We start from the raw sequence: 24,105 nt of genomic DNA on the forward strand, positions 1-24,105 counted from the left end.
CTAGACCTTTCACGCCATGTTGTAGCAAAGTTCTGTACTAGATGTTCCCTCAACGTTACTCAATGAAAGCTGCGCATGCGTGGTTCTGCAGCTCCTACACAGCAAGACGGAGAAAAGTTTCTCTGCTGATTTATGGGCGTCGAGTTGACAAGCAGACGCCGGCGGTGTCAACATACTTCTTCGTGTGCAGTGGAGGTTCCTCGTCAGGCCGTTTTTGTTCCTTTGGAGTGAAAATAAGAAGAATACAAGCCATGGCTCCTACAATGCATGAGAGCTCAACAAAAAAAGGTAAACTGTTGCAACTTGCTGGTTTTAGTATTTAGCTAGATATCAGCTGGCTGGCTAGCAGCTGTCAGTGACTAGCTAGCTAGTCCACATTGGTTAGCTAGCTAGCTAGCTGTATATCCACGTGAATTTATGGTCGACATTGTTTCAGCCAGCTAGCCTAAATGCTAAACGTTTTTTTTTGTATTTGTTTATAGATAGCAAGCTAGTCAATATGTGCTAGCTGCATGTTCCACTGCCTGGTAGAGTAACGTTGGCAAAACATGACAAATAGTTAGATTGTTAGCAGGGAACATTTCGTTCTAACTTCTAATCTTGGGTCAGAATGTCAGGACACCAGGGGTGTATTCATTATCGCTTATCCTGGTGCAAAACGTTTCTTAAACTGAAGCAAACGGAACGAAACGGCGAGGACCTACCTGAATTTGTCCAATAGAAACTCTCGTTTTAGTTGCAAAACGTGCAACTAGAGTTTCTAATGGACAAATTAATGTAGTTCTAAACCCCGTTTCGTTCCGTTAGTTTCCGTGGGGGTGGCTGGCCTGTCACGTGTACACCACATCTATGTAAACAAACAAGCGAGCTAACTAACATCTTAGATCAGGGATGGGCAGCTGGTGGGCCTTTTGTAGGCCCGGGGATGAATCCCCCTCCCCCAATATCACTGTTGAGAGTTAGAATAGTAGAATACACAAGGTGCAATTTCGACATTTGGTTGTGCATCAACAGTTTTTCTCTTGATATGTTGGTCACCTGACAGTCACTCAATTGCCCATGTCAGCTACGTTTTTTAAAAGATTGGTTAATTAGTCTAGCGGCCAGCTAATAATAATAATAATAATAATAATAATAATAATAATATCTAAACTTGTAGTAATCTTGCTTTGAAACTGCAACATTTTCTCAACGCCCCATGGCAAAATGTGTAGAATTGCAGGAAATTAACTCTTAAAACGTTTTTTTCTCTCCACTGTCAAGAGGGGGGCCGCTAAAATGTTTTGCTCGCAAGTTGGGGCCCCCAAAAGGCTAGGGCGGGCTCTGACTGCATGTGTTGGTATGGACGTGGGTATGCAGACCCCCCTTCAGATGTTTTGTGGCCCCGCCCCCGTCAACGTTGTCCATCCCTGGACTCAGCTAGTACTGAACAGCACTGGAATTCACTGCCAGCATTCACCACCACTGGTGTAATGGTCTAATTCACTGCCAGCATTCACCACCACTGGTGTAATGGTCTAATCACTGCCAGCATTCACCACCACTGGTGTAATGGTCTAATTCACTGCCAGCATTCACCACCACTGGTGTAATGGTCTAATTCACTGCCAGCATTCACCACCACTGGTGTAATGGTCTAATTCACTGCCAGCATTCACCACCACTGGTGTAATGGTCTAATTCACTGCCAGCATTCACCACCACTGGTGTAATGGTCTAATTCACTGGCAGCATTCACCACCACTGGTGTAATGGTCTAATTCACTGCCAGCATTCACCACCACTGGTGTAATGGTCTAATTCACTGGCAGCATTCACCACCACTGGTGTAATGGTCTAATTCACTGCCAGCATTCACCACCACTGGTGTAATGGTCTAATTCACTGCCAGCATTCACCACCACTGGTGTAATGGTCTAATTCACTGCCAGCATTCACCACCACTGGTGTAATGGTCTAATTCACTGCCAGCATTCACCACCACTGGTGTAATGGTCTAATTCACTGCCAGCATTCACCACCACTGGTGTAATGGTCTAATTCACTGCCAGCATTCACCACCACTGGTGTAATGGTCTAATTCACTGGCAGCATTCACCACCACTGGTGTAATGGTCTAATTCACTGGCAGCATTCACCACCACTGGTGTAATGGTCTAATTCACTGCCAGCATTCACCACCACTGGTGTAATGGTCTAATTCACTGGCAGCATTCACCACCACTGGTGTAATGGTCTAATTCACTGCCAGCATTCACCACCACTGGTGTAATGGTCTAATTCACTGCCAGCATTCACCACCACTGGTGTAATGGTCTAATTCACTGCCAGCATTCACCACCACTGGTGTAATGGTCTAATTCACTGCCAGCATTCACCACCACTGGTGTAATGGTCTAATTCACTGCCAGCATTCACCACCACTGGTGTAATGGTCTAATTCACTGCCAGCATTCACCACCACTGGTGTAATGGTCTAATTCACTGCCAGCATTCACCACCACTGGTGTAATGGTCTAATTCACTGCCAGCATTCACCACCACTGGTGTAATGGTCTAATTCACTGCCAGCATTCACCACCACTGGTGTAATGGTCTAATCACTGCCAGCATTCACCACCACTGGTGTAATGGTCTAATTCACTGCCAGCATTCACCACCACTGGTGTAATGGTCTAATTCACTGCCAGCATTCACCACCACTGGTGTAATGGTCTAATTCACTGCCAGCATTCACCACCACTGGTGTAATGGTCTAATTCACTGCCAGCATTCACCACCACTGGTGTAATGGTCTAATTCACTGCCAGCATTCACCACCACTGGTGTAATGGTCTAATTCACTGCCAGCATTCACCACCACTGGTGTAATGGTCTAATTCACTGCCAGCATTCACCACCACTGGTGTAATGGTCTAATTCACTGCCAGCATTCACCACCACTGGTGTAATGGTCTAATTCACTGCCAGCATTCACCACCACTGGTGTAATGGTCTAATTCACTGCCAGCATTCACCACCACTGGTGTAATGGTCTAATTCACTGCCAGCATTCACCACCACTGGTGTAATGGTCTAATCACTGCCAGCATTCACCACCACTGGTGTAATGGTCTAATTCACTGCCAGCATTCACCACCACTGGTGTAATGGTCTAATTCACTGCCAGCATTCACCACCACTGGTGTAATGGTCTAATTCACTGTCAGCATTCACCACCACTGGTGTAATGGTCTAATTCACTGCCAGCATTCACCACCACTGGTGTAATGGTCTAATTCACTGCCAGCATTCACCACCACTGGTGTAATGGTCTAATTCACTGCCAGCATTCACCACCACTGGTGTAATGGTCTAATTCACTGCCAGCATTCACCACCACTGGTGTAATGGTCTAATTCACTGCTGTAACTAATTTTATGACTAACTTCTACTGGTTTGCAAGATATCAAACAGATGTCATGAGACTGGACAGCTAGTCAGTGTTGTCAAACCAGCTACCAGGTACTGAGCATTTTCAGGAAGTGAAAGTCAGACAGCCAGCAGGACCAATGAGTGGAGTCAGAAACACGATGCACCTGCATGGGGAGTTGTCAGGTAAAGATGTTGTCAGGTAAAGATGTTGTCAGGTAAAGATGTTGTCAGGTAAAGATGTTGTCAGGTAAAGATGTTGTCGGGTAAAAATGTTGTCAGGTAAAGATGTTTGTCAGGTAAAGATGCTGTCAGGTAAAGATGCTGTCAGGTAAAGATGTTGTCAGGTAAAGATGTTGTCAGGTAGAGATGTTGTCAGGTAAAGATGCTGTCAGGTAGAGATGCTGTCAGGTAGAGATGTTTGTCAGGTAGAGATGTTGTCGGGTAAAGATGTTGTCAGGTAAAGATGTTGTCAGGTAGAGATGTTGTCAGGTAAAGATGCTGTCAGGTAAAGATGCTGTCAGGTAAAGATGCTGTCAGGTAAAGATGTTGTCAGGTAAAGATGCTGTCAGGTAAAGATGCTGTCAGGTAAAGATGTTGTCAGGTAAAGATGTTGTCAGGTAAAGATGCTGTCAGGTAAAGATGTTGTCAGGTAGAGATGTTGTCAGGTAGAGATGTTGTCAGGTAGAGATGTTGTCAGGTAAATATGTTGTCAGGTAGAGATGTTGTCAGGTAGAGATGTGGTAAAGATGTTGTCAGGTAGAGATGTTGTCAGGTAGAGATGTTGTCAGGTAGAGATGTTGTCAGGTAGAGATGTTGTCAGGTAAAGATGTTGTCAGGTAAAGATGTTGTCAGGTAAAGATGCTGTCAGGTAAAGATGTTGTCAGGTAAAGATGCTGTCAGGTAAAGATGTTGTCAGGTAAAGATGCTGTCAGGTAAAGATGTTGTCAGGTAGAGATGTTGTCAGGTAAAGATGCTGTCAGGTAAAGATGTTGTCAGGTAAAGATGCTGTCAGGTAAAGATGTTGTCAGGTAGAGATGTTGTCAGGTAAAGATGTTGGTTGTCAGGTAAAGATGTTGGTTGTCAGGTAAAGATGTTGGTTGTCAGGTAAAGATGTTGGTTGTCAGGTAAAGATGTTGTCAGGTAAAGATGTTGTCAGGTAAAGATGCTGTCAGGTAAAGATGCTGTCAGGTAAAGATGTTGTCAGGTAGAGATGTTGTCAGGTAAAGATGTTGTCAGGTAAAGATGTTGTCAGGTAAAGATGCTGTCAGGTAAAGATGTTGTCAGGTAAAGATGCTGTCAGGTAAAGATGTTGTCAGGTAAAGATACTGTCAGGTAAAGATGTTGTCAGGTAGAGATGTTGTCAGGTAAAGATGTTGTCAGGTAAAGATGTTGTTAGGTAAAGATGTTGTCAGGTAAAGATGCTGTCAGGTAGAGATGTTGTCAGGTAAAGATGTTGTCAGGTAGAGATGTTGTCAGGTAGAGATGTTGTCAGGTAAAGATGTTGTCAGGTAAGATGTTGTCAGGTAAAGATGTTGTCAGGTAAAGATGTTGTCAGGTAAAGATGCTGTCAGGTAAAGATGCTGTCAGGTAAAGATGTTGTCAGGTAGAGATGTTGTCGGTAGAGATGCTGTCAGGTAAAGATGCTGTCAGGTAAAGATGCTGTCAGGTAAAGATGCTGTCAGGTAAAGATGTTGTCAGGTAAAGATGCTGTCAGGTAAAGATGTTGTCAGGTAAAGATGCTGTCAGGTAAAGATGTTGTCAGGTAGAGATGCTGCTGCCGTGTACAGTGTTATGAAGAAGACCCTCTAAAGGATCACCTTATCAATGACATTATTTCAACCTGATGCATCAGAAGATGGCTCAGTAAAGTGTTTTCAATGTGGTCATCAGGTCAGATTCACAGCCCGACTATTAGACTGTAAACTGACTGTATCCACTCCATGTAGCTACAGGAGGCCCTAGCAGTCCTTCCCTACTGACTGTATCCACTCCATGTAGCTACAGGAGGCCCTAGCAGACCTTCCCTACTGACTGTATCCAATCCATGTAGTTACAGGAGGCCCTAGCAGACCTTCCCTACTGACTGTATCCACTCCATGTAGCTACAGGAGGCCCTAGCAGACCTTCCCTACTGACTGTATCCACTCCATGTAGCTACAGGAGGCCCTAGCAGACCTTCCCTACTGACTGTATCCACTCCATGTAGCTACAGGAGGCCCTAGCAGACCTTCCCTACTGACTGTATCCACTCCATGTAGCTACAGGAGGCCCTAGCAGACCTTCCCTACTGACTGTATCCACTCCATGTAGTTACAGGAGGCCCTAGCAGACCTTCCCTACTGACTGTATCCACTCCATGTAGTTACAGGAGGCCCTAGCAGACCTTCCCTACTGACTGTATCCACTCCATGTAGCTACAGGAGGCCCTAGCAGACCTTCCCCTACTGACTGTATCCACTCCATGTAGCCACAGGAGGCCCTAGCAGACCTTCCCTACTGACTGTATCCACTCCATGTAGCTACAGGAGGCCCTAGCAGACCTTCCCTACTGACTGTATCCACTCCATGTAGCTACAGGAGGCCCTAGCAGACCTTCCCTACTGACTGTATCCACTCCATGTAGTTACAGGAGGCCCTAGCAGACCTTCCCTACTGACTGTATCCACTCCATGTAGCTACAGGAGGCCCTAGCAGACCTTCCCTACTGACTGAATCCACTCCATGTAGTTACAGGAGGCCCTAGCAGACCTTCCCTACTGACTGTATCCACTCCATGTAGCTACAGGAGGCCCTAGCAGACCTTCCCTACTGACTGTATCCACTCCATGTAGCTACAGGAGGCCCTAGCAGACCTTCCCTACTGACTGTATCCACTCCGTGTAGTTACAGGAGGCCCTAGCAGACCTTCCCCTACTGACTGTATCCACTCCATGTAGCTACAGGAGGCCCTAGCAGACCTTCCCTACTGACTGTATCCACTCCATGTAGCTACAGGAGGCCCTAGCAGACCTTCCCTACTGACTGTATCCACTCCATGTAGCTACAGGAGGCCCTAGCAGACCTTCCCTACTGACTGTATCCACTCCATGTAGCTACAGCAGGCCCTAGCAGACCTTCCCTACTGACTGTATCCACTCCATGTAGCTACAGCAGGCCCTAGCAGACCTTCCCTACTGACTGTATCCACTCCATGTAGTTACAGGAGGCCCTAGCAGACCTTCCCTACTGACTGTATCCACTCCATGTAGTTACAGGAGGCCCTAGCAGACCTTCCCTACTGACTGTATCCACTCCATGTAGCTACAGGAGGCCCTAGCAGACCTCCCCTACTGACTGTATCCACTCCATGTAGTTACAGGAGGCCCTAGCAGACCTTCCCTACTGACTGTATCCACTCCATGTAGCTACAGGAGGCCCTAGCAGACCTTCCCTACTGACTGTATCCACTCCATGTAGCTACAGGAGGCCCTAGCAGACCTTCCCTACTGACTGTATCCACTCCATGTAGTTACAGGAGGCCCTAGCAGATCTTCCATACTGACTGTATCCACTCCATGTAGTTACAGGAGGCCCCTAGCAGACCTTCCCCTACTGACTGTATCCACTCCATGTAGCTACAGGAGGCCCTAGCAGACCTTTCCTACTGACTGTATCCACTCCATGTAGTTACAGGAGGCCCTAGCAGACCTTCCCTACTGACTGTATCCACTCCATGTAGTTACAGGAGGCCCTAGCAGACCTTCCCTACTGACTGTATCCACTCCATGTAGCTACAGGAGGCCCTAGCAGACCTTTCCTACTGACTGTATCCACTCCATGTAGTTACAGGAGGCCCTAGCAGACCTTCCCTACTGACTGTATCCACTCCATGTAGTTACAGGAGGCCCTAGCAGATCTTCCATACTGACTGTATCCACTCCATGTAGTTACAGGAGGCCCTAGCAGACCTTCCCTACTGACTGTATCCACTCCATGTAGCTACAGGAGGCCCTAGCAGACCTTTCCTACTGACTGTATCCACTCCATGTAGTTACAGGAGGCCCTAGCAGACCTTCCCTACTGACTGTATCCACTCCATGTAGTTACAGGAGGCCCTAGCAGACCTTCCCTACTGACTGTATCCACTCCATATAGCTACAGGAGGCCCTAGCAGACCTTCCCTACTGACTGTATCCACTCCATGTAGCTACAGGAGGCCCTAGCAGACCTTCCCTACTGACTGTATCCACTCCATGTAGCTACAGGAGGCCCTAGCAGACCTTCCCTACTGACTGTATCCACTCCATGTAGCTACAGGAGGCCCTAGCAGACCTTCCTACTGACTGTATCCACTCCATGTAGTTACAGGAGGCCCTAGCAGACCTTCCCTACTGACTGTATCCACTCCATGTAGCTACAGGAGGCCCTAATCAGGCCTACTACTGTTTCTGTCGTCTGCAAACTTGATGATTAAGTTGGAGGCTTGCGTGGCCACGCAGTCATGGGTGAACAGGGAGTACAGGAGGGGGGCTGAGCACGCACCCTTGTGGGGCCCCTGTGTTGAGGATCAGCGCAGTGGCAGTGTTGTTGCCAACCTTCACCACCTGGGGGCGGCCCGTCAGGAAGTCCAGGACCCAGTTGCACAGGGCGGGTTCAGACCCAGGGCCTCGAGCTTAATGATGAGCTTGGAGGGTACTATGGTGTTGAAGGCTGAGCTGTAGTCAATGAACAGCATTCTGACATAGGTATTCCTCTTGTCCAGAGGGGATAGGGCAGTGTGATGGCGATTGCATCGTCTGTGGATCTATTGGGGCTGTAAGCAAATTGAAGTGGGTCTAGGGTGACAGGTAAGGTGGAGGTGATATGATCCTTAACTAGCCTCTCAAAGCACTTCATGATGACAGCGTGAGTGCTACGGGGCGATAGTCATTCAGTTCAGTTACCTTTGCTTTCGTGGGTACAGCAACAATGGTGGACATCTTGAAGCAAGTGGGGACAGCGGACTGGGATAGGGAGAGATTGAATATGTCCGTAAACACTCCAGCCAGCTGGTCTGCGCATGCTCTGAGGACGGGGCTAGGGATGCCGTCTGGGCCGGACTCCTTGCGAGGGTCTTATGTCTTACTCACGTCGGCCACCGGAGAACGAGAGCCCACAGTCCTCGGGAGCGGGCCCCGTCGGTGGCAGTGGGTTATCCTCAAAGCTGGCGAAGAAGGTGTTTTTAGCTTGTCCGGGAGCGAGACGTCGGTGTCGGCGACGTGGCTGGTTTTCCCTTTTTGTAATCCGTGGCTGTCTGTAGGTCCCTGCCACGTACGTCTCGTGTCTGAGCCGTTTGAATTGACTCGGGGAAGAGGATCAGAGTATAATACACAGATCTATTTCTACGTGTCATATGTTCTACATACACTGACTGGAATATATTTCACCTAGCAGGCGCCAGGCTCGGGGAGGTGTTAGGGAAGAGGATCATGATTCTAGATCCGGGGACGGGAACATGTCCTAACCTTATTAACATGTAATATGCTAACTGCATACCTCAGGTGCTGGCCCCAGCAGACCTGCCCTAGAGGCCGAGCTCAGGGAGGTGTTGGGGAAGAGGATCATGATTCTAGATGGAGGGATGGGCACCATGATCCAGGAGAGGCGATTGGAGGAGGAGCACTTCAGGGGGGAGGAGTTTAAAAACCACACCCACAGCCTGAAGGGCAACAACGACCTGCTGAGCATCACCCAGAGTGACGTAATCTACAACATTCACAAGGTACAGTGATGTAATCTACAACATACACCAGGTACAGTGATGTCATCTACAACATACACAAGGTACAGAGATGTCATCTAAAACATACACAAGGTACAGTGATGTCATCTACAACATACACAAGGTACAGAGATGTCATCTACACCGTACACAAGGTACAGTGATGTCATCTACAATGTACACTACCGTTTAAAAGTTTGGGGTCACTTAGAAATGTCCTTGTTTTCCATGAAAACATACATGAAATGAGTTTCAATAGGAAATACAGCAAAATGAATAGGAAATGTAGTCAATGACAAGGTTAGAAATAATGAATTTTAAGTGAAATAATAATTGTGTCCTTCAAACTTTGCTTTCGTCAAAGAATCCTGCATTTGCAGCAATTACAGCCTTGCAGACCTTTGGCATTCTCGTTGTCAATTTGTTGAGGTAATCTGAAGAGATTTCACCCCATGCTTCCTGAAGCACCTCCCACAAGTTGGATTGGCTTGATGGGCACTTCTTACGTACCATACGGTCAAGCTGCTCCCACAAGATCCGGTGACTGGTTATTGCATAGTTTGGAGCTTTGCTTTGGGTCATTGTCCTGTTGTAGGAGGAAATTGGCTCCAATCAAGTGCCGTCCACAGGGTATGGCATGGCGTTGCAAAATGGAGTGATAGCCTTCCTTCTTCAAGATCCCTTTTACCCTGTATACATTTCCCACTTTACCACCACCAAAGCACCCCCAGACCATCACATTGCCTCCACCATGCTTGACAGATGGCATCAAGCACTCCTCCAGCATCTTTTCATTTGGTCTGCGTCTCACAAATGTTCTTCTTTGTGATCCGAACACCTCAAACTTCGATTCGTCTGTCCATAACACTTTTTCCAATCTTCCTCTGTCCAGTGTCTGTGTTCTTTTCCCCATCTTAATCTTTTATTTTTATTGGCCAGGCTTTTTCTTTGCAACTCTGCCTAGAAGGTCAGCATCCCGGAGTCGCCTCTTCACTGTTGACGTTGAGACTGGTGTTTTGCGGGTACTATTTAATGAAGCTGCCAGTTGAGGACCTGTGAGGCGTCTGTTTCTCAAACTAGACACTCTAATGTATTTGTCCTCTTGCTCAGTTGTGCACCGGGGCCTCCCACTCCTCTTTCTATTCTGGTTAGAGCCAGTTTGCGCTGTTCTGTGAAGGGAGTAGTACACAGCGTTGTACGAGATCTTCAGTTTCTTGGCAATTTCTCGCATGGAATAATCTTCATTTCTCAGAACAAGAATAGACTGATGAGTTTCAGAAGAAAGTTATTTGTTTCTGGCCATTTTGAGCCTGTAATCAAACCCACAATTGCTGATGCTCCAGATACTCAACTAGTCTCAAGAAGGCCAGTTTTATTGCTTCTTTAATCAGCACAACAGTTTTCAGCTGTGCTAACATAATTGCAAAAGGGTTTTCTAATGATCAATTAGCCTTTTAAAATGATAAACTTGGATTAGCAAACACAACGTGCCATTGGAACACAGGACTGATGGTTGCTGATAATGGGCCTCTGTACGCCTCTGTAGATATTCCATAAAAAATCAGCCGTTTTCAGTTACAACAGCCATTTACAACATTAACAATGTCTACACTGTATTTCTGATCAATTTAATGTTATTTTAATGGACAAAAAAAATTGCTTTTCTTTCGAAAACAAGTACATTTCTAAGTGACCCCAAACTTTTGAACGGTAGCGTACACAAGGGACAGTGATGTCATCTACAACGTACACAAGGTACAGAGATGTCATCTACAATGTACACAAGGTACAGTGATGTCAGTCAACAATATACACTGCTCAAAAAAATAAAGGGAACACTTAAACAACGCAATGTAACTCCAAGTCAATCACACTTCTGTGAAATCAAACTGTCCACTTAGGTGCTTTCACTCTAGTGGTAGCATGAGACGGAGTCTACAACCCACACAAGTGGCTCAGGTAGTGCAGCTCATCCAGGATGGCACATCAATGCGAGCTGTGGCAAGAAGGTTTGCTGTGTCTGTCAGCGTAGTGTCCAGAGCATGGAGGCGCTACCAGGAGACAGGCTAGTACATCAGGAGAACGTGGAGGAGGCCGTAGGAGGGCAACAACCCAGCAGCAGGACTGCTACCTCCGCCTTTGTGTAAGGAGAAGCAGGAGGAGCACTGCCAGAGCCCTGCAAAATGACCTCCAGCAGGCCACAAATGTGCATGTGTCTGCTCAAACGGTCAGAAACAGACTCCATGAGGGTGGTATGAGGCCCGACATCCACAGGTGGGGGTTGTGCTTACAGCCCAACACCGTGCAGGACATTTGGCATTTGCCAGAGAACACCAAGATTGGCAAATTCGCCACTGGCGCCCTGTGCTCTTCACAGATGAAAGCAGGTTCACACTGAGCATGTGACAGACGTGACAGAGTCTGGAGACGCCGTGGAGAAACGTTCTGCTGCCTGCAACATCCTCAGCATGACCGGTTTGGCGGTGGGTCAGTTATGGTGTGGGGTGGCATTTCTTTGGGGGGCCGCACAGCCCTCCATGTGCTCGCCAGAGGTAGCCTGACTGCCATTAGGTACCGAGATGAGATCCTCAGACCCCTTGTGAGACCATATGCTAGTGCGGTTGGCCCTGGGTTCCTCCTAATGCAAGACAATGCTAGACCTCATGTGGCTGGAGTGTGTCAGCAGTTCCTGCAAGAGGAAGGCATTGATGCTATGGACTGGCCCGCCCGTTCCCCAGACCTGAATCCAATTGAGCACATCTGGGACATCGTGTCTCGCTCCATCCGCCAACGCCACGTTGCACCACAGACTGTCCAGGAGTTGGCGGATGCTTTAGTCCAGGTCTGGGGAGGAGATCCTTCAGGAGACCATCCGCCACCTCATCAGGAGCATGCCCAGGCGTTGTAGGGAGGTCATACAGGCACGTGGAGGCCACACACACTACTGAGCCTCATTTTGACTTGTTTCAAAGACATTACATCAAAGTTGGGCCTGTAGTGTGGTTTTCCACTTTAATTTTGAGGGTGACTCCAAATCCAGACCTCCATGGGTTGATACATTTAATTTCCATTGATAATTTTTGTGTGATTTTGTTGTCAGCACATTCAACTATGTAAAGAAAAAAGTATTTAATAAGATTATTTCATTCATTCAGATCTAGGATGTGTTGTTTAAGTGTTCCCTTTATTTTTTTGAGCAGTATACAAAAGGTACAGTGATGTCATCTACAACATACACAAGGTACAGTGATGTCATCTACAAGGTACACAAGGTACAGTGATGTCATCTACAAGGTACACAAGGTACAGTGATATCATCTACAACATACACAAGGTACAGTGATGTCATCTAGCCGTTGATAACATGACAAAGCAAGGCACTACAAGTGCTGGATAAGGCGTCGCAAAAAAAATCTACAACATACACAAGGTACAGTGATGTCATCTACAAGGTACACAAGGTACAGTGATGTCATCTACAAGGTACACAAGGTACAGTGATGTCATCTACAACGTACACAAGGTACAGTGATGTCATCTACAACGTACACAAGGTATAGTGATGTCATCTACAACATACACAAGGTATAGTGATATCATCTACAACATACACAAGGTACAGTGATATCATCTACAACATACACAAGGTACAGTGATGTCATCTACAACATACACAAGGTACAGTGATGTCATCTACAACATACACAAGGTACAGTGATATCATCCACAACATACACAAGGTACAGTGATATCATCCACAACATACACAAGGTACAGTGATGTCATCTACAAGGTATGGTCAGTGGGTTAAAGAGTGATTCAAGTTATCCTAGACAGCAAAAACCTGAGATGTAAAAGTTAGGCTGTTATCAATGCACCTGCCTGTTATGCTACAGTAATAATAACCCTATACTTATTACGGTTGATCTGTTATTGAGACATATTTCTGGTGTTTTTTGTGGGAGATCTAGAGAGAGAGAGATGGACGGACATACAGACAGAAAGACGGGATGAGATGATCTCTCTGTTTGGCAAATACCTGCTGCGTGTGAATAAGCGTTGATGTTCCTCCCTTGTGTTTGTCGGTAGGAATACTTGCTTGCCGGGGCAGACATCATTGAGACCAACACCTTCAGCAGCACCTGCATCGCCCAAGCTGACTACGGACTGGAACATTTGGTAAGAGAGCTGGTTAGTGGGTAGTCTGTAGAGAGCTGGTTAGTGGGTAGTCTGTAGAGAGCTGGTTAGTGGGTAGTCTGTAGAGAGCTGGTTAGTGGGTAGTCTGTAGAGAGCTGGTTAGTGGGTAGTCTGTAGAGAGCTGGTTAGTGGGTAGTCTGTATACAGCTGGTTAGTGGGTAGTCTGTAGAGAGCTGGTTAGTGGGTAGTCTGTAGAGAGCTGGTTAGTGGGTAGTCTGTAGAGAGCTGGTTAGTGGGTAGTCTGTAGAGAGCTGGTTAATGGGTAGTCTGTAGAGAGCTGGTTAGTGGGTAGTCTGTAGAGAGCTGGTTAGGTGGGTAGTCTGTAGAGAGCTGGTTAGTGGGTAGTCTGTAGAGAGCTGGTTAGTGGGTAGTCTGTAGAGAGCTGGTTAGTGGGTAGTCTGTAGAGAGCTGGTTAGTGGGTAGTCTGTATACAGCTGGTTAGTGGGTAGTCTGTAGAGAGCTGGTTAGTGGGTAGTCTGTATAGAGCTGGTTAGTGGGTAGTCTGTAGAGAGATGGTTAGTGGGTAGTCTGTAGACAGCTGGTTAGTGGGTAGTCTGTATAGAGCTGGTTAGTGGGTAGTCTGTAGAGAGCTGGTTAGTGGGTAGTCTGTATACAGCTGGTTAGTGGGTAGTCTGTAGAGAGCTGGTTAGTGGGTAGTCTGTATAGAGCTGGTTAGTGGGTAGTCTGTAGAGAGCTGGTTAGTGGGTAGTCTGTAGAGAGCTGGTTAGGTGGGTAGTCTGTAGAGAGCTGGTTAGTGGGTAGTCTGTATACAGCTGGTTAGTGGGTAGTCTGTAGAGAGATGGTTAGTGGGTAGTCTGTAGAGAGCTGGTTAGTGGGTAGTCTGTATACAGCTGGTTAGTGGGTAGTCTGTAGAGAGCTGGTTAGTGGGTAGTCTGTAGAGAGCTGGTTAGTGGGTAGTCTGTAGAGAGCTGGTTAGTGGGTAGTCTGTAGAGAGCTGGTTAGTGGGTAGTCTGTAGAGAGCTGGTTAGTGGGTAGTCTGTAGAGAGCTGGTTAGTGGGTAGTCTGTAGAGAGCTGGTTAGTGGGTAGTCTGTAGACAGCTGGTTAGTGGGTAGTCTGTAGAGAGCTGGTTAGTGGGTAGTCTGTAGAGAGCTGGTTAGTGGGTAGTCTGTATACAGCTGGTTAGTGGGTAGTCTGTAGAGAGATGGTTAGTGGGTAGTCTGTAGAGAGCTGGTTAGTGGGTAGTCTGTATACAGCTGGTTAGTGGGTAGTCTGTAGAGAGCTGGTTAGTGGGTAGTCTGTAGAGAGCTGGTTAGTGGGTAGTCTGTAGAGAGATGGTTAGTGGGTAGTCTGTAGAGAGCTGGTTAGTGGGTAGTCTGTAGAGAGCTGGTTAGTGGGTAGTCTGTAGAGAGCTGGTTAGTGGGTAGTCTGTAGAGAGCTGGTTAGTGGGTAGTCTGTAGAGAGCTGGTTAGTGGGTAGTCTGTAGACAGCTGGTTAGTGGGTAGTCTGTATACAGCTGGTTAGTGGGTAGTCTGTAGAGAGCTGGTTAGTGGGTAGTCTGTAGAGAGATGGTTAGTGGGTAGTCTGTAGAGAGCTGGTTAGTGGGTAGTCTGTAGAGAGCTGGTTAGTGGGTAGTCTGTAGAGAGCTGGTTAGTGGGTAGTCTGTAGAGAGCTGGTTAGTGGGTAGTCTGTAGAGAGCTGGTTAGTGGGTAGTCTGTAGAGAGCTGGTTAGTGGGTAGTCTGTAGAGAGCTGGTTAGTGGGTAGTCTGTAGAGAGCTGGTTAGTGGGTAGTCTGTAGAGAGCTGGTTAGTGGGTAGTCTGTAGAGAGCTGGTTAGTGGGTAGTCTGTAGAGAGCTGGTTAGTGGGTAGTCTGTAGAGAGCTGGTTAGTGGGTAGTCTGTAGAGAGCTGGTTAGTGGGTAGTCTGTAGAGAGCTGGTTAGTGGGTAGTCTGTAGAGAGCTGGTTAGTGGGTAGTCTGTAGAATAACACTCAGATTACCAATCAAAAGCTATTATCACAACATCGGATCAAATTTAGTCAGTAAGGGATGGGTCGCTAAAGGTGACTTGACTCAATAAATTACTCACTCACTCAGGTTGTTTGACTCACTGATCTTTTCCCAGGCCTACTCGAATGAACAAGGTGTCAGCAGAGAATTGTTTGACTCACTGATCTTTTCCCAGGCCTATCGAATGAACAAGGTGTCAGCAGAGAATTGTTTGACTCACTGATCTTTTCCCAGGCCTATCGAATGAACAAGGCATCGGCAGAGAATTGTTTGACTCACTGATCTTTTCCCAGGCCTATCGAATGAACAAGGTGTCGGCAGAGAATTGTTTGACTCACTGATCTTTTCCCAGGCCTATCGAATGAACAAGGTGTCGGCAGAGAATTGTTTGACTCACTGATCTTTTCCCAGGCCTACTCGAATGAACAAGGTGTCGGCAGAGAATTGTTTGACTCACTGATCTTTTCCCAGGCCTATCGAATGAACAAGGTGTCGGCAGAGAATTGTTTGACTCACTGATCTTTCCCAGGCCTATCGAATGAACAAGGTGTCAGCAGAGAATTGTTTGACTCACTGATCTTTTCCCAGGCCTGTCGAATGAACAAGGTGTCGGCAGAGAATTGTTTGACTCACTGATCTTTTCCCAGGCCTATCGAATGAACAAGGCGTCAGCAGAGAATTATTTGACTCACTGATCTTTTCCCAGGCCTATCGTATGAACAAGGTGTCAGCAGAGAATTGTTTGACTCACTGATCTTTTCCCAGGCCTCTCGAATGAACAAGGTGTCAGCAGAGAATTGTTTGACTCACTGATCTTTTCCCAGGCCTGATCGAATGAACAAGGCGTCAGCAGAGAATTGTTTGACTCACTGATCTTTTCCCAGGCCTGATCGAATGAACAAGGTGTCAGCAGAGAATTGTTTGACTCACTGATCTTTTCCCAGGCCTACTCGAATGAACAAGGTGTCAGCAGAGAATTGTTTGACTCACTGATCTTTTCCCAGGCCTATCGAATGAACAAGGTGTCAGCAGAGAATTGTTTGACTCACTGATCTTTTCCCAGGCCTATCGAATGAACAAGGCGTCAGCAAGAGAATTATTTGACTCACTGATCTTTTCCCCAGGCCTATCGAATGAACAAGGTGTCGGCAGAGAATTGTTTGACTCACTGATCTTTTCCCAGGCCTATCGAATGAACAAGGTGTCGGCAGAGAATTGTTTGACTCACTGATCTTTTCCCAGGCCTATCGAATGAACAAGGTGTCGGCAGAGAATTGTTTGACTCACTGATCTTTTCCCAGGCCTATCGAATGAACAAGGTGTCGGCAGAGAATTGTTTGACTCACTGATCTTTTCCCAGGCCTATCGAATGAACAAGGTGTCAGCAGAGAATTGTTTGACTCACTGATCTTTTCCCAGGCCTATCGAATGAACAAGGCGTCAGCAGAGAATTGTTTGACTCACTGATCTTTTCCCAGGCCTATCGAATGAACAAGGTGTCGGCAGAGATAGCCAGGAAAGCAGCAGATGATGTCACCAACCAGACAGGTCAGCTGATAAAGATAAGAGTATTGTTATTGGAGGAAAAAAAAATAATAATTTCACATTGACAACATTGTGTGTAATATATGTATTTTACATGTTTTTTTAATTCACAAATATTTTATTTTATTTTTTATTACCAGGTTGTAAAGATACGTGGCGGGCGCTATGGGCCCCACCAATAAAAAACCCTGTCAGTGTCCCCCTCCGTGGAAAGACCTGACTTCAGGAACGTCAGTAAGAGAACAGCTCGTTGTTTCATCCTCATTTTCTTTATTCCCCCTTTTTTTAAACTGGTGTCACGGCAAACTGTCAGTCTGTCAGCTGTCACTACAGATCTACGGTATGTAGCTGTCTTAACTGTCACCCTATCAGGGTCTCTCTCTAAGGCCTCTCAGGTGAGTCTTGATAAACCATTGCTGACCTCCAGAGTTGACAGTGCTATCTCTGATGGTGTACTATCTCTGATGGTGTACTATCTCTGATGGTGTGCTATCTCTGATGGTGTCACCACGGTGAGTGCTTCTGTTTCCTCCCCCTTAGCCTTTGATGAGCTGGCTGACGCCTACACTGAGCAGGTCCGGGGCCTGTTGGATGGAGGAGCGGATATTATCATGGTGGAGACCATCTTTGACACGGCCAACGCCAAGGTAGACCTTCCTTACTCACTTTGACAGTCGTCTAGTTTGTATCAGTATGATTCTAGTTTTACATACGATTCCGTACAATTTAGCTCAGCTGGTAGAGCACGGCGCTTGTAACGCCAAGGTAGTGGGTTCGATCCCGGGACCACCCGTACACACAACATTTTATGCACGCATGACTGTAAGTCGCTTTGGATAAAAGCGTCTGCTAAATGGCATATTATTATTATTATTATTATTATTATTATCGTAATCAATGTGTCAATTCTGATCTTGTCATAAAAGGCAGCACTGTTTGCGATCGACAAACTGTTTGAAGAGAGCTACGAACCAAGACCTATATTTGTAAGTATGAATTCTGTCTTTCGTCAGTATATCTCTTCGCTCAATGCCAATAAATGTTCAGTCCCTCACTAGAGAGGAGTTCATGTTCCTATATTGTGCGGAGCTGCTAGATTGTTTTGATTGATTGATTGATTGATTGATTTTGCCGTGCTGCCAGATCTCCGGGACCATAGTGAACAGGAGTAGGGCGGTGGCCGTATTACAGCCATACCGGCAGTCACGCAGTCACGAGGCACCAATCAAATTCCCCTGTGACTGTCGGTCACGGTAATTCCATCCAAAACTGTGCAAATGAATGACGCTGATGTGTAGCCTACCAAACTTGCTAAAATGGCCTGGTACTCAGGCCTCTATTGTCCCTCTAATCCAGGGTTGTGAAACGCATTCCACGGAGGGCCGAGTGTCTGCTGGTTTTCGGTTTTTCCTTTCAATTAAGACTTAGACAACCAGGTGAGGGGAGTTCCTTACTAAGACCTAGACAACCAGGTGAGGGGAGTTCCTCACTAAGACCTAGACAACCAGGTGAGGGGAGTTCCTTACTAAGACCTAGACAACCAGGTGAGGGGAGTTCCTTACTAAGACCTAGACAACCAGGTGAGGGGAATTCCTTACTAATTAGTGACCTCAAATTAATCAATCAAGGCCAAGGGAGGAGTGAAGACCGTTCTCTAAACACTTCATGATTTGAATAATCTGAAGGATTAGGACAAATGGAGATGGGAGTTAGAGCTCCCCCCCCCCAAAAGCCCCGGACCCAATATGCATAAATACATTCCGAAAGGACCTAAAGGACCGCCGGTCCGGTCCGAGTGAAGGAAGCAGCAGAAAAGCCAATTGTTTTGCTACGTTATTAAACCGGAGCCATGGAGAAAGGGAGAGAGAGGCACAGCGAGCAGCTGTAGGCTGCTAAGGTGCAGAGGCCGCGTGGTGTGGGGATGGATGATTAAGACATGGGAGGCTCGGAGCACAGAGGGGAGACCACAACCACTGATATCTCCCGCTAGACTAACCACAACCACTGATATCTCCCGCTAGACTAACCACAACCACTGATATCTCCCGCTAGACTAACCACAACCACTGATATCTCCCGCTAGACTAACCACAACCACTGATATCTCCCGCTAGACTAACCACAACCGCTGATATCTCCCGCTAGACTAACCACAACCACTGATATCTCCCGCTAGACTAACCACAACCACTGATATCTCCCGCTAGACTAACCACAACCACTGATATCTCCCGCTAGACTAACCACAACCACTGATATCTCCCGCTAGACTAACCACAACCGCTGATATCTCCCGCTAGACTGACCACAACCACTGATATCTCCCGCTAGACTAACCACAACCACTGATAGCTCCCGCTAGACTAACCACAACCACTGATATCTCCGGCTAGACTAACCACAACCACTGATATCTCCCGCTAGACTAACCACAACCACTGTTTCTCCCGCTAGACTAACCACAACCTCTGATATCTCCCGCTAGACTAACCACAACCGCTGATATCTCCCGCTAGACTAACCACAACCGCTGATATCTCCCGCTAGACTAACCACAACCGCTGATATCTCCCGCTAGACTAACCACAACCGCTGATATCTCCTGCTAGACTAACCACAACCACTGTTATCTCCCCGCTAGACTAACCACAACCACTGATATCTCCCGCTAGACTAACCACAACCACTGATATCTCCCGCTAGACTAACCACAACCACTGTTATCTCCGGCTAGACTAACCACAACCACTGTTATCTCCGGCTAGACTAACCACAACCACTGATATCTCCCGCTAGACTAACCACAACCACTGTTATCTCCCGCTAGACTGACCACAACCACTGATATCTCCCGCTAGACTAACCACAACCACTGATATCTCCCGTTAGACTAACCACAACCACTGATATCTCCCGCTAGACTAACCACAACCACTGATATCTCCCGCTAGACTAACCACAACCACTGATATCTCCAGCTAGACTAACCACAACCACTGATATCTCCCGTTAGACTAACCACAACCACTGATATCTCCCGCTAGACTAACCACAACCACTGATATCTCCCGCTAGACTAACCACAACCACTGTTATCTCCCGCTAGACTGACCACAACCACTGATATCGCCCGCTAGACTGACCCACAACCACTGATATCTCCGGCTAGACTGACCACAACCACTGATAGCTCCCGCTAGACTAACCACAACCCCTGTTATCTCCCGCTAGACTAACCACAACCACTGATAGCTCCCGCTAGATTAACCACAACCACTGATAGCTCCCGCTAGACTAACCACAACCACTGATAGCTCCCGCTAGACTAACCACAACCACTGATATCTCCCGCTAGACTAACCACAACCACTGATATCTCCCGCTAGACTAACCACAACCACTGATAGCTCCCGCTAGACTAACCACAATCACTGATAGCTCCCGCTAGACTAACCACAATCACTGATAGCTCCCGCTAGACTAACCACAACCCCTGATATCTCCCGCTAGACTAACCACAACCCCTGATATCTCCCGCTAGACTAACCACAACCACTGATATCTCCCCGCTAGACTGACCACAACCACTGATATCTCCCGCTAGACTAACCACAACCACTGATATCTCCCGCTAGACTAACCACAACCGCTGATATCTCCCGCTAGACTAACCACAACCGCTGATATCTCCGCTAGACTAACTTGTTGCTAGTCATTTATCATCCCATCTGATTACATAGTACCTGTCTTGACAGCATCACACTGAGAAGCAGGCTAACTAGGCTAATTGAGGCTAGCCACAGTCTTACTCTGCTTCTGACTGTGCTACAGTTAGCTACACATTTCTTTCTCATTTCACTTTTAATTCTGTCATTTTAATTCCATCTTCCATTGATTAGATATCTCCTAACTTGCTTTGCCACACAAGCAGAGCAGCAATGCAATTGTCTCTCTCTCTCCGAGGGAAGTGCAAGGATCAGAGCGCATGCCTTTATTTTGTGACTTTTCCAAATCATTAATATACACTGAACAAAAATATATAAACGGAACATGCAACAATTTCAAAGATTTTACTGAGTTACAGTTCATGTAAGGAAAGAAGTCAATTGAAATACATTCATTAGGCCCTAATCTATGGATTTCACCTGACTGGGAATACAGATATGCATCTGTTGGTCACAGATACCTTTAAAAAAAGGTAGGGGCGTGGATCAGAAAAACCAGTCGGTATCTGGTGTGACCACCATTCGCCTCTATAGCGTGACACATCTCCTTCGCATAGAGTTGATCAGTCTGTTGATTGTGGCCTTTGGAATGTTCTCCCACTCCTCTTCAATGGCTGTGCGAAGTTGCTGGATATTGGCGGGAACTGGAACGCGCTGTCATACATGTCGATCCAGAGCATCCCAAACATGCTCAATGGGTGACATGTCTGGTGAGTATGAAGGCCAGGGAAGAACTGGGAAATGTTCAGCTTCCAGGAATTGTGTACAGATCCTTGCGACATGGGGCTGTGCATTATCATGCTGAAACATAAGGTGATGAATGGCACAACAATGGGCCTCAGGATCTCAAGTCACGGTATCTCTGTGCATTCATATTGCCATCGATAAAATGCTATTGTTTGTTGTCCGTAGCTTATGCCTGCCCCATACCATAACCTCACCGCCACCATGGGGCACTCTGTTCACAACGTTGACATCAGCAAACCACTCGCCCACACAACGCCATACACGCCGTCTGCCATCTGCCCAGTACAGTTGAAACCGGGATTCATCGGTGAAGAGCATTTGTCCACTGACTTTGGTTACGACGCCAAACTGCAGTCAGGTCAAGACCCTGGTGAGGACGACGAGCACGCAGATGAGCCAGTCAGGTCAAGACCCTGGTGAGGACGACGAGCACGCAGATGAGCAAGTCAGGTCAAGACCCTGGTGAGGACGACGAGCACGCAGATGAGCCAGTCAGGTCAAGACCCTGGTGAGGGACGACGGCACGCAGATGAGCCAGTCAGGTCCAGACCCTGGTGAGGAGACGACGAGCACGCAGATGAGCCAGTCAGGTCCAGACCCTGGTGAGGACGACGAGCACGCAGATGAGCCAGTCAGGTCCAGACCCTGGTGAGGACGACGAGCACGCAGATGAGCCAGTCAGGTCCAGACCCTGGTGAGGACGACGAGCACGCAGATGAGCCAGTCAGGTCCAGACCCTGGTGAGGACGACGAGCACGCAGATGAGCCAGTCAGGTCAAGACCCTGGTGAGGGACGACGTGCACGCAGATGAGCCAGTCAGGTCCAGACCCTGGTGAGGACGACGAGCACGCAGATGAGCCAGTCAGGTCAAGACCCTGGTGAGGACGACGAGCACGCAGATGAGCCAGTCAGGTCAAGACCCTGGTGAGGGACGACGAGCACGCAGATGAGCCAGTCAGGTCCAGACCCTGGTGAGGACGACGAGCACGCAGATGAGCCAGGAGTCAGGTCCAGACCCTGGTGAGGACGACGAGCACGCAGATGAGCCAGTCAGGTCAAGACCCTGGTGAGGACGACGAGCACGCAGATGAGCCAGTCAGGTCCAGACCCTGGTGAGGACGACGAGCACGCAGATGAGCCAGTCAGGTCAAGACCCTGGTGAGGACGACGAGCACGCAGATGAGCCAGTCAGGTCCAGACCCTGGTGAGGACGACGAGCAGATGAGCCAGTCAGGTCAAGACCCTGGTGAGGACGACGAGCAGATGAGCCAGTCAGGTCCAGACCCTGGTGAGGACGACGAGCAGATGAGCCAGTCAGGTCCAGACCCTGGTGAGGACGGTTGAGCAGATGAGCCAGTCAGGTCCAGACCCTGGTGAGGACGACGAGCAGATGAGCCAGTCAGGTCCAGACCCTGGTGAGGACGAACGAGCACGCAGATGAGCCAGTCAGGTCCAGACCCTGGTGAGGACGACGAGCAGATGAGCCAGTCAGGTCCAGACCCTGGTGAGGACGACGAGCAGATGAGCCAGTCAGGTCCAGACCCTGGTGAGGACGACGAGCAGATGAGCCAGTCAGGTCAAGACCCTGGTGAGGACGACGAGCAGATGAGCCAGTCAGGTCCAGACCCTGGTGAGGACGACGAGCAGATGAGCCAGTCAGGTCCAGACCCTGGTGAGGGACGACGAGCAGATGAGCCAGTCAGGTCCAGACCCTGGTGAGGGACGACGAGCAGATGAGCCAGTCAGGTCCAGACCCTGGTGAGGACGACGAGCAGATGAGCCAGTCAGGTCCAGACCCTGGTGAGGACGACGAGCACGCAGATGAGCCAGTCAGGTCCAGACCCTGGTGAGGGACGACGAGACGCAGATGAGCCAAGTCAGGTCCAGACCCTGGTGAGGACGACGAGCACGCAGATGAGCCAGTCGGGTCCAGACCCTGGTGAGGACGACGAGCAGATGAGCCAGTCAGGTCCAGACCCTGGTGAGGACGACGAGCAGATGAGCCAGTCAGGTCAAGACCCTGGTGAGGACGACGAGCAGATGAGCCAGTCAGGTCCAGACCCTGGTGAGGACGACGAGCAGATGAGCCAGTCAGGTCCAGACCCTGGTGAGGACGACGAGCGAGATGAGCCAGTCAGGTCCAGACCCTGGTGAGGACGACGAGCAGATGAGCCAGTCAGGTCCAGACCCTGGTGAGGACGACGAGCAGATGAGCCCAGTCAGGTCCAGACCCTGGTGAGGACGACGAGCATCGCAGATGAGCCAGTCGGTCCAGACCCTGGTGAGGACGACGAGCACGCAGATGAGCCAGTCAGGTCCAGACCCTGGTAGAGGACGACGAGCACGCAGATGAGCAGTCAGGTCCAGACCCTGGGAGACGACGAGCAGATGAGCCATCAGGTCGATGACCTGGTGGGGACGACGAGCAGATGAGTTTTAGTCAGGTCATGACCCTGGTGAGGACGACGAGCAGCGATGAGCCAGTCAGGTCATGACCCTGGTGAGGACGACAGCGAGATGAGCTTCCCTGAGACGGTTTGAGTTGAAATTCTTCAGTTGTGCAAAACCCCAGTTTCATCAGCTGTCCGGGTGGCTGGTCTCAGACGATCCCGCAGGTGAAGAAGCTGGATGTGGAGGTCCAGGGCTGGCGTGGTTACACGTGGTCTGGGGTTGTGAGGCGGTTGGACGTACTGCCAAATTCTCTAAAATGACGTTGGAGGCAGTTTATGGTAGAGACATTAACATTAAATTATCTGCTGCAACAGCTCTG

At 48.3% G+C, this 24,105-nt stretch overlaps 1 pseudogene; it reads left to right on the forward strand.

Moving 5' to 3' along the window:
• The first annotated feature begins 63 nt into the window (after positions 1–63).
• The window catches only part of LOC123486101, a 71,188-nt pseudogene continuing 47,146 nt past the window's right edge, over positions 64–24,105 (forward strand).

This window comes from Coregonus clupeaformis, unplaced genomic scaffold, assembly GCF_020615455.1.
Source record: "Coregonus clupeaformis isolate EN_2021a unplaced genomic scaffold, ASM2061545v1 scaf1001, whole genome shotgun sequence".
Classification (NCBI taxonomy): Eukaryota; Metazoa; Chordata; class Actinopteri; order Salmoniformes; family Salmonidae; genus Coregonus; species Coregonus clupeaformis.